Consider the following 18222-nt stretch of genomic DNA (forward strand, 5'->3'; position numbering starts at 1 on the left):
CATTATAAGAATAACAGTCCTGGTTTTTGTTTGTTTGGTTTTTTTTCCTTTCAATTTTAACACATCGAAATCGACATTGTGTTTGCACATAGGTTACAGTACATGTGGATTTACGAGGGAGTTTAACTGTAATCGCCATAAATATGTTCACCTATAAGCCGGCACAAAGTATAGATAAATCGAAAGTGTTATTATGCTGTTGCTTACGAAGCGAAAGCAGCAGAACCTATTAAAATATAACTTACAGATGTGGCAAAGAAATTAATATATTATTAATATAGTAATTAATGAGTTTAGTGCTATTGATTTCTGTCTGCATATTGCTATTCAATCAACAACAATAATTCAGACTACTAGTATTACAGACTCAATAATGATATTTGTAAACAGATTTTGTCATTTTATACGAGTCGTATATTGGTATCACGTCGTCGTCTCGTCGTCGTCGTCCGCGTCGTCCGAAAACATATCGTTTCCGGACAATAACTCTAGTATATGTAAATAGAAATCTATGAAATTTAAACACAAGGTTTATAACCACAAAAGGAAGGTTGGGATTGATTTTGGGGGTTTGGTCCTAACAGTTTAGGAATTAGGGGCCAAAAAGGGCCCAAATAAGCATTTTTCTAGTTTCCAGGCAATAACTTGTGGAAATGTGTATGGATCTCTCTGAAATTAGACCACAAGTTTCCATACCACAAAGAGTTGGTTAGGATTGGCTTTGGGGGTTATGGCTCAAACCGTTTAGGAATAAGGGGCAAAAAAAACAAGGGTTTCCTGGTTAATAGAAATTACTTAAAAGTACAATGTTATGTTTGGATTACCTCCCTTACACTGCTTTTAAATTTGTATGACGTTACGCACGATACTGGTGATACCTGACGTTACATTAAAATAACGTCGAAATACACTTTTTGACTGACGTTTTATCCAAGTCGCTTGTTGTTAAACGAACGTATGAATTTATGTTTGTCACGATTGTCCCCCCATTCGTTTTTACCTCTTTAAAGCATTCCCTACATGTACATGTATATATTTTCATATATTATTGGTTTCTATAACTACTGTTTCTTTATAGGGATAAATACTGATTAATAAATTTCTAGCATTTTATTTCATTAATACATTCTAAAACATTTAAATGTGTTTCTTCTGTGATTCGAATGACATTGTCTGCGGTTACTTTCGAACAAATATAGACCACTGACGCAGCAGGTACAACCGCTTTCCTGTTCACAAGACGATATTGAAAAGGCGAGTTCGTTTTGTTGTAATATAGACCACGAAACACAGGTGTTCCCGTAGGGAGTAAAGATCCCCAAGAATCCGTTGTGTCAATGCGTAACGTTTCCATGCTTTTCTATACTTTCAGCATGTAGTACTCCTCCTCATCGTCGTCAGTATATAACGCAACTAATTGACCAACCGAAACTAATTCTTGCAAAGACACTTGTTCATTTTCTTCATTTTCTTGTGCATCCGCTCTGTATTCTCGCTTCATTTCCCATTCAGTATAACCACCAGTTTTTATCGAATTAGAACACTGGTTATACATGTGATGACAACAGTTTACACAGAAACAAGACAATTCACTGATATTTGTCAATCCTTTAGCAGAATCACGACTAGCTCTTACTTGGTGAAGAGATCGTATGCTAGGCACCGGCTTAAAAGACAGTCTGTTGTCACGGTGAATCGTTTCCGCATATCGGAATATTCTTCTCTTACAATGTGACCTCGGTTGTGTTAGAAATGAATTCGCGTATTCATAGAGATCTTTTGCTGTCCTTATCTGAGTCTGTCCGCGTAAAATGGCACAGTCGGCTTGTCTCTTAATAATTCCTCCAGCAGCGTCTTGTGGTCCTGAAATGCACAGATAAGTTTTTTTATGTCAACTGCATGACATTGGACCTTACCATTTTACCGCGTTCAAGGTTTATGATTTTTATAATAGTAACAATACCGAAAGTCACGAGAAATATAAGAGATACATTGAATACCCTACAGCGACTGCCAAGATGAAGAACAGAAATAAAAGTCCTGTTCCTTGATACAACGTATTTATTTTTGTGTCAGGTGTAATTTAGTCCGACGCACATGTTTTATCAAAATACATTTATTTTAAATTCGATATAATAAAAAAAACATGTAAAAAAAAAAACTTTCTAGAATAATGTTTTCAAACATTAACCCATAATGTGACGGATTGAAAGAAAACAGTTTACCGATAATGTGAATACCCGACCGCTTTTAAAATATTTACATTTTACACAAATAACTCATAAATATTCAATCAAAAGCTAAATAATATGTATTCCATTGTACTCGAAAATGTGAGAAAAATCATTAAATCTGTGTCCAAGATATCTAGCGTAGAGACTGACAGACGGACTGACATTCAACTGTATTTAAAGGCAATCATAGTAGTAAGTTCGAGGATAATAAACTAAATTATTATAAATACCTTTTGCATGGGAAGTTTCGAAGAAATTTCTTGTGAAATGTTGATATCCAAAGTCGTCGCTTGTTTGACTAATATCTCCGAAACAGTGTCTGCTCTTATACTGGGCTGCACACCCGTTAGTAAACTCGTGCATTGTTTCTACTGAATATGAAATCGACTTTAAATATTCCACTATATAATTTCGGACTTGGTGAACAAAGTATTGATCATGAACTAAGTCTGGGCTTATAACGAAAAATTGTTCCGTGATAATTTCAGGAAAGTCTTCTGAACTATCAACACCATCGTATTCTAGCAATGCATGTCTATGTAGAATAGTAACATGGACCGACACTTCGGTTTTTTGAAAGTAAGCACTTCGAATCTCAGTAAGCTCGGAACACCTGTAATTTTCACTAAAGTCATGCACACAAACACATTGCTTTTCTGGGAGATTTCTAACAAGATTTTGAAATTGTTCATTTTGCCATGTAGCTCTGTGCTGATGCACTGGAAAAGTTTCAATTAGTTTTCTGAAATATGAAAACAATTCACCAACTTGACTTTCTTTTTTCACGAGCATTAGTTTCTTTATGGTTTTGTTCCCTTTAACATTAACGCTTACATTTTCAAACTTTTCCCACTTTACAAATTCCGCAGTGTCAGATACATCAAGTTCACAAGGCAGAAAATTCAAGATTTTAACTCCACAATCGGAACAGTTTCTTTTAAGGCACTGTAAATTGTGTGAACCATCAACTTTTTTCGCATAATGTTGCATTAACGACATCAGATATTGAATCGTACACAGGAGTAGAATAGCATTCATTCGGTTCATTTTCTATCAAAAGTTTCTTTCGGAATTCCATACACGATTTAAAGACAGTTTTAAATTCTACATGGTACTTGCAACAACATGTTTGTCTATCCTTAGGTCGGACGGGTCGCACAAAGTAGGGTTTGCACCTTTCGAACATTCTTTGAGCTATTTTAATAGAGGGGTTTTCTCCGATAAAGTCCAAATACACATCGATCTGTGTTTTTTCTAGTATGTGTGTCATGTGGCTTGAATAAGTTTTCGGACCAATGCGGACCCTTTTGATATCTGCCTTGTTACCAGTCGGACGAGAAATACCAGGCTTACACCAGAACTCATAAATACGTTTCTTCGTGTCAGGTGTTATTGCATCTGATCTAGTTTTTCTATTTGTGTAAGTCCAGCTTGATTTTTCAGATTTAAGTATTCTTGTTCTAATTGCATGACCACGTCTAACTCTTCTTACTGGTAATCCCAATTTCCTAGCCAGTTTCTTTCTGCATTTATTGTCACTGATTTTTTCACCACTTACTGATGAAATAATAACATTCATCGTTTTCAAAGAGTCATCCGATCTTTTCCTCTTACAGTTGTCAATAACTGTTTTTAAATCTTCCGTCAAGGCTTTTGATGTTTTGTGTTCTTCTATTTCCTCTGGCGAAGAAATCACTTCAGAAGATTGCAGTTTTCTCACAGTCGGCGAGTTCGAATTTTGCAAGTATGCGACCATGGTTGTCACCCGCCTGTCTGGGCTCTTTGGTAGGGCCAGTTTCAGTTTCTTCAATGCCCGATGTTTTTCTGTTCTATTCTCGAAAGTATTTCGCATATTTAAATCCTCGTTTTGCCTTTAATCATTGATATTTTCTTCACGTTTTCTCTTTCTATATTTCCGTTTTCTCTCCGTTTCTTTGACCCGTCTCATTTGTTCTTTCTCTTGTTTCTCTCTATGTTGTCTTTGGCGTACTGCCTCATCTGATAAAGCATACTCGTTTTCCTTTAGATTTCTATTTCTGTAATAAGATTCAAGCCTTTGTTCTCGTCGCTTTTGAAGCTTTTCTTGTTTGTACCGTTCAAGTCTTTCCTTAGATGACATCTTTTTTTTTCACTGAAATAATTATGAAAGTTTTATTATATAATTTATTTTAGATACGATTAGGACAGATTTACGATGACAAAAAATAAATACAAATACAAACACTTGCAGATAATCTTGAATAGTTTAATAATATCCGATTGATTTTCACAGATAATGTAATCTTCAAATTATTAGGAGCGAATTTGTTTCTCGCTTCTGAATAGACTAATTTATTTATTCAAATCAGGGGCCCTCGAAAGGCCATACAATGCATACATTAATCATTTTGACAATTATCAACAACAAAAAACGTCTGTAGCGTTACGTGCAACTTTCAAAAACGGAGTTCCATGTATGTGACATTTTATTGGACATGCGGTTTTGTTTGTAATTTGTGCAAACCTGGGCGCATTGTCATGTTTCAAGGCTCAAAATGCGAAGAAAGGTTTGTACTTTTTAAAGCGGTAAATAGAATTAAGGAAATATTCAATAAAACAAATTAATTTAATCTCATTCGACGGATTAGTGCCGGAAAATGTGTGAAAACTGTACTTGTGACAAATTCTTGGACATGAGAAAAATTCCGACCTGTGTAAACCGACGTAACAACAAAGAAAAAAAATAAATGATTTAAAAGGCGAGTCTTTGTACAAAATAATGATACCAATATTGATTAACTTACCAGTATTCTGTTCATAAAAATCAAGTCCGTAAGTTCGGCTAAAATATTTCCCTGCTTGTGGGACTCTTTTTAATATCTCATTCAGGGGCCCATTGCTTCGCTTCTAGTACTGGTTGTGTTCAAATTTTTTGACGTCACAATGCTATGACGTTGAACGTTGCGCTGCCCGAAAATGGTGACTTTTGGTGAAAAAATCACCAATCTTCAGCACATTTTGCCCAAATATCGGCATCTATTTGTAACGCGGGACAGGAGAAAAATGACGTTATTTTTTAAAATCGTGTTCGGTTTATTCACATACACTTGTATTAAAATGTCATTGAAGACTTAAAATAAATTCCCAAGACATTCAGCTTTATTTTGATGTAAAATTTATATGTTTTCCAGTAGCAACGACAATATAGTGACCAATTGTTGCTTATGACACGGTATTTTTTCTTGAGTGTGACCAGTTCCGTGCGTAACGTCTATAAAGAAATGTTGCATTGTCTTGAGGTGATTGGCTGTCAATTTATTTTTAGAAGTTACTATTAAAAATGCTGATTAAGGAATATTAATTTTAGGCAAATAACCCAGTAACACAGTACAAAAGCACTCTGACTAGATGTCCACATTCGATCTCTTAGTGTTATACCATACTCAAAGTCTAAACAAGACAAACAAGACAACGTAGACAAACAATCAAGTGCATTTAGTTGAGTATACAATGCTAAAATGAGCATCTAGGGGAGTAACTATAGCCAACGGCACAACACAATAAAAAAACGTACAACTACGTAATATCCTTATAAAAAAGAAGATGTGGTATGATTTGTTTTTGTTGTTTTGAAAGACTTTACAATAGTTAGTTCCCCCTCTCCACGCACAAATGTGCACAAAAACACTGAGATCGGTCATTCGGTTACAAAGAACGTGCAATTTCCATGCAAGAAAGAGCATATCATTCTTTGCAGCAACGTAGTGGAAAATAAGTTTTAAATTCCCTTTTTTAACTACCGTAACAATTTTGCAGATATACCAAATGTATACTTAAATCCTCATTATTTGCATTAAAAAAAAGCATCAAAATCTTATATCATGTTGTTTCTGTCTTATAAATCAAAAATATATTTCGTTTTTGTATTAAGGCTCATTCCATTCATATTCCGTATATTAGAAACAACCTTTACCAAGAGTGTTTTGTCATAATGCGTCCTATACGCAAATGTTAGGGGAAACAACTCATCAACGATACTATAAAGGAATGATATCAAACAATTATGTTCAAGTAAACAAATATTTTTCAGCCCGCAAAATAGGCTTATGGTGCATTATGTTTTGGGGTTGGCCGGGGGGCCCGCCCCCGAAATCCACCTCTCTGAGGAGGAAGGGAGCTTAAAGTTTAATTAGAAAACCGTAATAATTGTAAAATGTTACCAAAACATGTGGAATATCCGATATTGTATCAAGACCATCTTCTACAACAATGTATAGCACTAAATGACATCTTGATTTTAGAGATACATTTAGGTGTAAAATTACTGTAAAATCTTTAAAGAATTATATTGTCTAAACTCTTTAATTTTCAAATTGTTAGATTTTGGACAGCGTAAGTGAAAGAAATTTAGGGGATATGGCCCTTTCTCGATTGAAAGTAGTTATCTATGTAGATCACTTATACAAGTGAATTTTAAGTTACAACTTGAATGTAATTTAGGTCATATTCATGTTATTCAACGATTCACAAAATATTAGTATGAATGATTAAAATTGTTTCTATTTCATATTTGTTGATTATATAAAAAAAAAAGTAAATTCAAATATATGACCCGTCAATTGCCAATTAAGGCTCCTCCATAACATAAATACATTTTTTACATTGTGAATAACTTTGGTTGCTTTTATATTAATAACTGGTAAGAAAAAATATGCTACATGTACTTTACTTTTGTACATAAGTTTGTTTTATCAATGTTGAAACTAATTTGAAAACAAATTGGAAGACGAAGTCAATATACTTTCTAAGAGATGCAAACCGAAAAACGGATTCTTTGGGTTTTTTTTTTTTTTAGTATTTCTACCATTGTTTTTTTTTTTTGAAATAATACCAATCAAAATGGTGAGCTAGATTATACTTAATGTAATTACAAAGTGTCTCAAAAAATAAAATGTTCTACCATTTGTATTTACCATGGGAAATGGAAACTTATGTACTAGCAGGGGCCCCTAATTGTTCGTCCTTGTGCTGCTTTGGGTTATTATAAATCGGGTGTTATATAATAAAAGTTTGTTAAAAATGAAAAAAATAACACCAATTCTTGATATTGCTGTTACTTCATATGACTGATCATAGATCTTTGTCCGAAGCCACGAAACTTGACCTTTGTAAATACTAAGTACAAAGATATTATGAAAGTCTTTTTTTTATAAATTGGACTAAGTGTTTGATTAAAAAATGTATTGTCAGCCCTTAAAATTTCATTAACAGGGAAAACTTTTAAATAATATATAGAAAACAAGAACTATTTACACATTATTAAATCAGGTAGTCCTAAATAACATTTGCAAAAACTATACAAAGGGGAATAATTCTAGTTTATTTTTGGTACAGACAGATTTTTTTGAATGAATTGTTACTTTTTACGGGCATCTTATAAAGTTTCTTTTTCGACAATTTAGTACTGCGTGGTTGAGTTTTACTTCTACAATTTTATAATAGTCAAGATCACAACGAAAATCAAGTTGCATTGTTTATACTGCAATTAGATTTATCCTACTACATAATGACTCATTGACCAATATTTACTTACTATTATTTTATATGAGATCTGAGAAATTAAAGGTACCTTAATTTAAATTTACTTGAATTTGATATATTTCAACTCTATTCCAATTTTGTTGCCTGTATTTTCAATTTGTGTTTTTACTTCAATTGTCTGCATGTTGACTATATAACACTGAATGAGTATAGCATAAGTGTTTTTATAATACAATGAAATATTTTATTGCAGGTTTTGCCGTTATGATATTTTACATTTAACAATTGAAATGAAACAGCAATTTGGAATCAGTCTTATTCTTAAAATTGTTGCACCATTGCATAAACGAGATCACATTGGAATTCGTCTCTTTTACATTTTCTGCAGCTGGAAACCATAGCGGGGGGAAATGAAAACCGAGAACCTCGAATTAGATACATACTAACAGTAGTTTGTTTTCTCTACATGCACTTAGGCAAGTGTGCTTTTAGAAAGATGTTCCTGTAATGTGTAGGCTAATAACAGAAAAAGCTTTTAATTTTCAATGTACTTGACGATGCTTATTCAAGTTAAAAATTGACATGAACGTCTTTCCGAACCCATTGTTTTTCCTGTGTTTATTGCAGAAAGCACAAACCACAAATATAAGAAATTAATGTTCTACTAGTATATTGAATGATATTACACTTTTGTTGGGTAAAAACATATTGAAACTCCTTTTTATCATAATATCTTATTTTTTTCACAACAATTTCGTGAAAAATCAATTATATTTAAGTAAGACGGGCGAAACCAAAGGAATATTCAAACTCATAAGTCAAAGACAAACTAACAATGGCATGTCAAAAAATGAAAAAACGACGAAAAGACAAAAAAAATTAACCCAAAATCCCATCCATAACGGATGTGATGTCAGGTGCTCCAGAAAGGTAAGCAGTGCAAATTAGGTGATAAGTCTCGTTCGGTGTTGTCTCATTCGAGGAAAAGAGGACGGAATAGTGGTAACGACAATTAGAGCATATCCGTAACGTAACAACCGTAAAAAGATTACAAAAGAGGCTTGTCTGTTACGATCTGTCACAATCGGATAAATTAACAACTTTTTATAAGTAAATAGTTGAAAATACTCTTTTCAGCGTAGATTTCATCCCTTTCAATTTGAAAAGCACATTGATGCAACACTGACCATAATCTGAATAATATTAATATAGGGGACAGGGGGAAAATACAGCAAACCGATCTATACTGAGTAAAAAAGTTTAGTAAAAATATATTTTTATTATTTCCAAAGTGTATAAAATCTTTGTAATATTCGAGTTAAACTTGCACCTTAATATTTTTCTTTTATTTTTCTTTGTTGCAATAATTTTCTTTGTTAAGTATATTTTCTTTTTGAAACAGGAATATAAAATCAAATATATTTAATGCTGAACTTTTGTTACTCAGTATATTTAGTTACACATTGTATTTTACAGAAAACAAGCTTTTCAGTAGATATCGTACAGCTAGACCAATGAAAAATATTTATTTCTGAAAGAATCATTTGGCTTATTCAGGTGATCTACATTTACTTAAATATGCTTTAAAGATATTACTTTAAATAATATTGAGTAGCAATCTGAATTTGAAAAAAATAGGATTGAAATTGTCTATGCGTCTATTAAAAAGGGATCATTCTATGCAAAGAAAATAAACTGTTATCATCCTGAAATGGCTATCATGCATTATTTTATTGTTGACAATTCAATAGTTTCCTTAAATAAAAAACTTCATATTAGAGTTGCAGCTGATATTTTACAAGATGTTTTTAAATATTTGTCTTGCCCTTAAAAGTTACATACCGTACAAATTGTTCAGTTTAGTTTCAAATTTGACATAATTTTAATTGCTAAAATATAGCACGAACTTAAGCAAAAGGAGAAGTAAATCATCTGACATTGACAACAATACGCAGCGGTGTGTTCAGGTTTTTTTATGTGAAAATAAACTTATATTATTTGTTTAAATATATATGCATTGATATACAATTCAATGGTTCATAAAGGTTTTTGTCAGATTTATTTTATTGATATAACTCCGTGTCTTTGTTCTTCAATTCACAGTTCTGTCGTGATCGTCAGTTTGCAAAGAATTTCGTTCAAACCGGTCCTGAGGGTCGTCTTAAACTTGCAATGAGGTGAGAGTGTTTGTTCCGTTTTGAAGACCTAACTATGACTTTGAGATGAAGAACAGCAATAAAAGCGCAGTTCCTTTGCTTTCTGTGTTTTTGTAGGTTTTTTTTTTTTTGCTCTGCATGTATTGATTTTGTGTTATGGGTCGATGCTCCATATCCCTTTTTTCTATTAGGCTGTGATACGCAATGCTTGCAAAATATCGTTTTCTTGCATGCCTATGTTAACTTATGACAAACTACAACTGTTCATTTCAATGTTTGCATTTAAAATGAATTCACCATATTCCACCGAAAATATCCTTATTTCAAAATTAACAAACCGTTTAAATGTTCGTCTTATAATATAATCTTTCCTAAACTATACTTCAAAAATATCTTTTGACATGAACAATATGTACTGAAATTCAGATTGAGGACCTGAATCTAACTAGCAGGTGTGTTACCTTATCGAATTTTTTATTGATTTTACCTTTATGTCCTAAGTTTATTACATGAGGAAGTGTTGAATGATTAACTCTAAACATGTAACTGGAAAAGAATACAGCCTATGAATTTCTGTAACCGAAACTTTTTTTGATTAACATAATGCTTTTAAAGAAAAAAATTATAAATATTAGGTACCAGACAATGGGCGCAAAAAATGTGAAAATTGACTATAGAATTTCTGGCAAGGAATAACTAAAAACTTTGAAAACATTTTTGTTTGGTTTTATTTTTGGGCATATTTCGGTTTTTTAGAGGGTTTTGTGTAGAGATTTGCTTCCCTACCGGAAATTACATCACGTTTAAGCCTGCAGCTACTTTTAATCTCTTGTTCTTGGACACTTCACAGGTTAAAAATGTTTACATTTAGAACATTAGTAGAAAACAAAAATATTTAGAAGCAAACAAATAGTGGATCTCAGTCGAAGACTTAAAAGAACCAACAAACTCACATGAACAAAGGTCTCTACAAAAAAAATTGCTTGAATTATCTATCTTTGTACAGTGAGTGAATATACGGATAGTTTTCTGGATTAGACTTAACTCCAAGCTCCAACAATATAATACAAAGCAAATAACATAATTCGATATTTTTTTTATTTAAAGACTTGCATGCACATGTTTAGTTGGTATACAAGCTCCTGCGAGATAACGTTGATGTGAAACCCGGCTTTATATAAAGATAACTAACTCATTCAGATAAACATCATAAGGGTAACAATTCATCTTATTAGTATATTTAAGGTGAAAATGTATTAATATTTTTGTGAATGGAAACTGTTGCATTTAAGAAACAAAAATCTTGAACTTTTGAAAGAGGGTAGAAATGTTTTTCTACTTTTAGAAAAAAAAACAAAGAAATATTTAATTTCTTTTTAAAGTTTAGATCAACAAACCTACGGATTCCACCATGCACTGTATGTGGGTAAGTATGATATGAATAAATAGACAAAGATCAATTTATGCGTTCCGCAAACCGTTGAAGTAATGAAGGGTAAAATATTTGAAAAGGCCATCTACTCAATGGCAGTTTGGGAATGTTCCCATCTCAACATTACTCCTAGTATCAGTTTCTCAAAACCTTGAAGGATAACCTTCTTGTTATACGTATTTGGAACTGTGCACAATTGGTGTGTACCATATTATTCATTCAACAGGGACTACAAAACTACTCTAGTTAGATTATTTATTTTGTGTAATGACAATATAGCATGAAAATGATGTATGAATGGTTAGTTCACCTTTTTTTTTCTTTTTTTTTCGGGGGGGGGGGGGGGGGGGGGTCTTGCGAGTTATTTGGTGTAGTGTTTACTTTTATATCCGACAAGTTTGATTTAAAAAAAGTAAATGCGCTGAATTCAAAATTTAAAGTCCAATACGCTATGAAACCTTCGTTAAAAAGAACAATATTGAATAGAGTGTCTAGTATTGTCTGCAGTGCTATAGCGGTCGTTAATTTTTTTTTATATATTTGCGTGGTGTATACCGCGAGGTAGTCAGTCCTAAGATACCAATATAATTACAATGTAAATTTGCTTTTAAAAAATATTCTTGAAATCAATAAGTTTGAAATCCAGAAGTATCAAAAGAGCATGCAAGCTAAAATAACACCAACAAAGACACAAAAATCTCCTAGTTTAAGGAAGGCAAGGGCATTGGAATGGTATTAGAATTCACCAATATAAAACATTTCTCCGGTATCAACATCATAACAAAAGGGTCAAAGTCAGTCAATTGTTACAAGTTAGTACGAATTGTTGGGTAGTATTATTATGTAAAGGTTTCTGTATAAAACCATGTCTTGTGCTAAACAAGATTTCGACAAGTGTAAAAATAATAAGAGACAATACAAACTTATATTTGTACATTATACTTACCCCATTCTATTCGCAAATTTTCAACTTCTGACTCCTATAACTTTCTAATGTAATGCCGTATGATTCCAATTACCCTGGGCTTATGAGGTCCTTTCTCAAACGACGATGTCACTTGAAAGTAATAAGCATGCCATGTTTGGGGGTCAGAGAAACCGCTGCTGTTGCTGAACGGATTTTTAACTAACGTTGCAACTAACTGAGGCAAATTTGATCCTAGACGATTATGTCTGTTATATTCTTTATGATCTTTAAGCTCTAAAATGTTTTATATTTCTGTCTTATTTGCTGGACACGCTATTGAATTTTGGGTATTCAAAGCCATATAGTTCGTAACTTGGCCTTTTTTTATTCTTCTTAATTCGAGCGTCACTGATGTGCCTTTTGTACACGAACCGCGCGTCTGGGGCACAAAATTATAAGCCTGGTATCTATATTATGAGTTTACTTACTATTACTTAAGGATGTGTTCTGTAAAGACACACTTGTAAATATGTTTAGAACTGAAAAGGCCATTTTACCTTCATAGCCTTCATACTGTTTCTTTCTGTCAATTTTAAAACATTTCCACTGCGGTACATTGAGAAGTGTTCATAAACTTCGCTTGTTGTCAGTACAAATCGTTTCAAACACGTTATCAATGTCAACAAATCATGGTAGAACAAGCATATTACAACAAACCTGAAAGGTTGTCAATCTTTATAAAGTCCATAGTACTTTGTTGTACATCAATCCAAATCTAAGATGGGGACTTTTTTCTTTTCTTCTTTAAACTTATATATAGTTCTTTTTTGTAATGGTTTTCTTTCTTGAATTTTATTCTAACGATCCAAGATCGATGATTACATGTAGCTATCCAGGCCAGACTCTTACTGGTTTTCGACTGGAATTCAAGCCAAGTAATTTTTAACCGGATGAAATGTCTTCTAGTTCAGCGACTTTGCCGTTGAGCCGATTTTACCATTCTTTTTCAAACGTTTTGCATTTTCGATCATTTTGGAAGGCAAAAAATATATACAGCTAAGTCTTTACGATATCCGGGAGTAAAATGTAAAATTAGAATCTCTTTGATGTGAATATCGAACTTCATGTATTTTGCACAACCTATATGACCAGAGACTTATGAAAAGGGATAATTTATAATATACAGTGTATTATATATCAATTCTAAATTGTGCATTCTGTTGTATTCGACACGACACGTTAAATTGATCCTGTGCAGCGTGCTACTTCGTCTGAATATTATTTCCTGATTGTTTTATTGTTAAGTTACATAATAGTCCTTAATTATTTTCATTTAATAGTACACGGAAGTAACTTTAATAAACTGTTCTAACAAAACGATTTTCGATATTCATTATTTTATGTATTTGTTATAAATGTTTGCTGACAGTTTTAGGCTGGTTTGTTTTGTTTCAATTTTTAATGTTTTTTTTTCAGGTTTTGAGGGGTTGTTTTTTTTTTTTTTTTAAGTTTTTAAACTTAAATCAGCTGTTTTTTGTCTGTCGTAAAGGACGATAATTTTACTTACCATGCCGTCCCATCAAATTTTAATTTTATTATATACGTCTAAATATTTGACAACTTTACGACAGACGTTCTCCATCGGATAACCTGTGGGTATACAGGGCTAACACCATACTTTATAAGTACTTCGTCTCAAATTTATCCAAACAATGTTAGATCTGCAAACTTGCGTAAGAAAAGTTTGTTTCTTCCCTCTTTCCTCGTCGGCGTTACAACAATGTATCTAGGGTTATATACATATGGAGAGAGAGAGAGAGAGAGAGAGAGAGAGAGAGAGAGAGAGAGAGAGAGAGATAAAGGCCGTATGGTTTAACCAAACAATATCATAGTAATTTCCACGTTCAAAATTGTCTGTACATACAGATTTGATTTTTAAGTCATCTCGCGAGAGAACAAGTTACAACCATTTTATACATCCTTCGACGACCATGCACCGAGCATGTAAAGACAGAGGTTCTAAACCACTACACCAGATCCAATCTTTAAAAGAGGAAGTTTCACTCGGACAGTGTTACCTATGCTTGTCACGAAAGCTTTCTAATTAGTACTTGTCAGTTACATACACAGTGTTTGATGCGATCAGTAGATTTCAATCCGTTGTGGGCATATGGATCTATATATAAAAGAGGGGCGAAAGATACCAGAGGGACAGTCAAACTCATAGATCGAAAACAAACCGACAACGCCATGGCTAAAAAATAAAAAGACAAACAGACAAATAATAGTTAACAAGACACAACATAGAAAAACTAAAGACTAAGCAACACGAACCCCACCAAAAACTAGGGGTGATTTATGTATAGATACCAACACTATTTTAAATTCTATTTGTAGATAATTGAGGTATTCACTGTATATTGATTTATTTTGTTCATTTTGTGAAAATACTACAATAAGAAATTTTGTGCACGGATACCTCATCCTGACGCATGTTTTATTTTGCTTTTCTGTGTACTCCAGTGATTACACATTAAATTCTTTATTTCCTCCATCAGGCTTTCATTTTATACCAAAAATAATCCAAATATTTTACTTATTGACCAAATTACATTCCAGCAGCGCCTGCATATAGAGTATATATCTCCCAGTTGATACGATATTCAAGGAGCTAGGGTTTCCTAGCACGATTTCCTTGGTAGAGGATTGTTGCTCACAAAGAAGCTATTGAACCAAGTTAGTGGTTCTATACTATATCAGAACCTACCTTGCTAATTTTCAAATAAAATTTAATGTTACTCAAAGAAAAATAGTGTTAATCCATTTCTCGAGTCAAACGCATTGAATTTTTGGAAAATGTCATATTCATTGAAAAAGATGAAATCGCAATAGTATTAATTTCAGACCAATTTCCAATACTAGTTGGGTATGCAAAACACTTGAACAGATGGTCAAATTGAATGATCGCTTTGTTTGGTTTGTGGAGTCAATTTCTATTAGCCAACATATGAATACAATGCGGATTTCGACATGACAGTAATTCTCTTAACCATTTTGATAAATTTTAATGATTCACCTATAATGGATTAGACAAAATGAACATTTGTAGGCTAACTAGATTACTTTTTATCCAGAAAAGTCATATGACACCGATTTCAGGTAAAGTATCGTGAAAATATTTTTTTTGGTTGTAAAGGCAAGATGTCTTATTTCATTTTCATTTTTTTATCTGATATATTCCAGTTACCTTTACTATGTCCGAATTGTAGATATGAAAACCTCTGGGTAATATACTCTCATTTATTTTATTTAGTATTAAAACTATTAGTTTAATTATAGAAATATTGAAAAAATAACGTTCAGTGTTCTTTATATGATGATAAGTTTCTCATATGCAATCGATGACATAATTTGTATTGTATTGAGCGGCAATTACAGCTGTGCCTCGGCAGAATAGACGAATGCACCTCTAAAACAGCTTTGAAATATTTACACTTCAAATACGGTAGGGATGCATTTTTTTAACAAATGTAAATTTCATCCAGATCCTGAACTCTTCCTGTATAATAGCACTATAAATCAGGTGGATAAAACTAAATTATCAGGTCTTATATTTTATAGCAGACATAATTTTTCTCCATTTTAAAGATGCACTTCTGTAAATATAGACACTGCAATTTCCATTTTACGTCTTAAACTGTGCCACTTTTACTATGAAGTTTCGAAAAAACAAATATGTTCTAGAATGGGAAGTTCATATGCAATACTATTTTTTTCAAAGGTTAAAATATAGGGATGTGCGGCATATTTTCAACATTTATATACTTCGAACTTCTAAGAGTTTAAACTTATATTAAAACTCTGTACTACGCCTGCCTTCACTTTGGGTCTTCATCAAAATTCAATGTTGCCGCTATCAATGTGTTTGTATACTGGTAACATTTCTAAGTTGTGTTTCTATGATATGAAACATAGAGATCATATCTGGGCAAAACAAAATATCTATGAATATTATATATCTCCCCAAAAGATGCGTGGTTTGTGAAACAGCTGTATTTACAAAGTGTAACCTATAAATGCTTAGATCTAAATGTCGTAAATAATGTACAATCTATCTACTTCAATGACTTCTGTTATTTTACCGATAGTGTTCTATTTTCGATTGTGGCATTTTACTTAATGTGGACTCAATTGATGTGGGGGGTGCATGTATAGACGGACACGCTTTCCCTGTCGACGCATCCTGTCTCGGTCCCTTTTTGGAGTTTATGCGATTCTGTTAGGTTTTTTTATTGTTACTTTGATTTTTGTCTCTTCTTAATCGTTTGACGAGATTTGAATATCGGTAAACTACTATTGCTTTACTTTTTGACCTAATAGCTGCTACTTCTTATAACCAATGCTGAATTTTATAGCATTTGTTTTATATATCACACTGCAGTGTGTTAAACGTAAATTTGTTGACAAAATAACATCATTAATTTAATCAGGTTGACATAAGAGTTCCTACCATGAGAAAATTTATATGAATAGTGTTGATTGATTTATTTTTTTTAATAGTCTACGCTATTAACATTTTAGTGAAATTAATAATATTAGCTGAGATCTAGTTCTAAGTTGATATTTCTCAGTTCCAACTTGGAAGTGAGACATCTAAACTTCAAAGTTAGAACTGAGAAACGTGAACTTGGAACTGAAAATTTTCAATTTGGATCTGATAAATGTCAAGTTTGAACCAAGAAATGTCAACGCGTCTTTTCTCGTTTCAATAGAAAATGTAAGGATATGGAGTAAATGTACATGGGACAAAATCGCACACAATACATAGAAAACATAGAAAATTATCAATGAACAGGGCTGTTCAAACTTGGAACTGAAAATGTCCATACCGGTCTTTCTTTTCACACCTATTTGTACGATTTACCAGTTACAAATCTATTTCTAACTTATTTGAAATGAACAAAGGGAAATTTCGATATCATAATGAAATAACGATTTCTTTTACAGTTGTGAAGAAGAAGGGATAATAGTGTTCGATGAAATAACTCTTACAATAAAAAAAAATATTCGATTAAGAGGAGCTGGTTCTGAAAGTGCAATACTTATACGATATCACAGTACAAATTTATAATCGACAACTTGCGAAACCACAATTCAGCGCAGAAATACAGAACAATTTCTAGAGGTCTTCCTATAGAAAGGTGGAAAAGACCGAATAATCAGATTAAAATCAAAATGTCTTTCCACGGAAAAGTGGAAGGCTTAACATATTTTTTCAGAACAATTTCAAAATGCCTTTTCTCGGAAAAAAAGAAAGGCCTTAATATATGTAAATGGATACAGCTTAAAAAAACCCGATTTGGAGTCAAAATGTTCGCTCTCTCTTTTTGTTGAAAATCATATACAACATGTAATCGTCTGACCTGAATTATCATTGATGTGGTCAATATCTTGTAATAAACTGTTTATAACTATTAAAATCATTCAAAATACCAAGCCTTTGCTAGACCCACACATTGATCTACATACCAGATTTAGCACATTTTTAAGAAACGTTGTTTACAAATTATTGATTGATTTGGCTTGTTTCTCATTGGTTTGATTCTGACGCCAATCATATGTCTTGTGTAAATAAAAAAGCGTCTCTTGTACAACGTTTGAAGGCATTGTATCTTTTTGAATGGTAACCGTACTAAGAAAAATATTACATACATAAAATTGAGAATGGAAATGGGGAATGTGTCAAAGAGACAACAACCCGACCATAGAACAGACAACAGCAGAAGGTCACCAACAGGTCTTCAATGCAGCGAGAAATTCCCGCACCCGGAGGTGTATATCTTGATGTTTTGTTTTACATATCATGTGCGCATTTAAACAATCATCAACATTCTTCTGTAATATTTTAGTATGCCAATATTTTATCTCTTGGATCAAAATGATGTTCTCCATTTGAAATCAGTTGGAGTAACT

General features: G+C 32.6%; 1 pseudogene; it reads right to left on the minus strand.

The window, feature by feature from the left end:
- Positions 1-1095: 1095 nt before the first annotated feature.
- On the minus strand, positions 1096-4643 carry LOC127715213 (uncharacterized; annotated as a pseudogene).
- Between the last annotated feature and the right edge of the window lie 13579 nt (positions 4644-18222).

This window comes from Mytilus californianus, unplaced genomic scaffold, assembly GCF_021869535.1.
Source record: "Mytilus californianus isolate M0D057914Y unplaced genomic scaffold, xbMytCali1.0.p SCAF_9, whole genome shotgun sequence".
Classification (NCBI taxonomy): domain Eukaryota; kingdom Metazoa; phylum Mollusca; class Bivalvia; order Mytilida; family Mytilidae; genus Mytilus; species Mytilus californianus.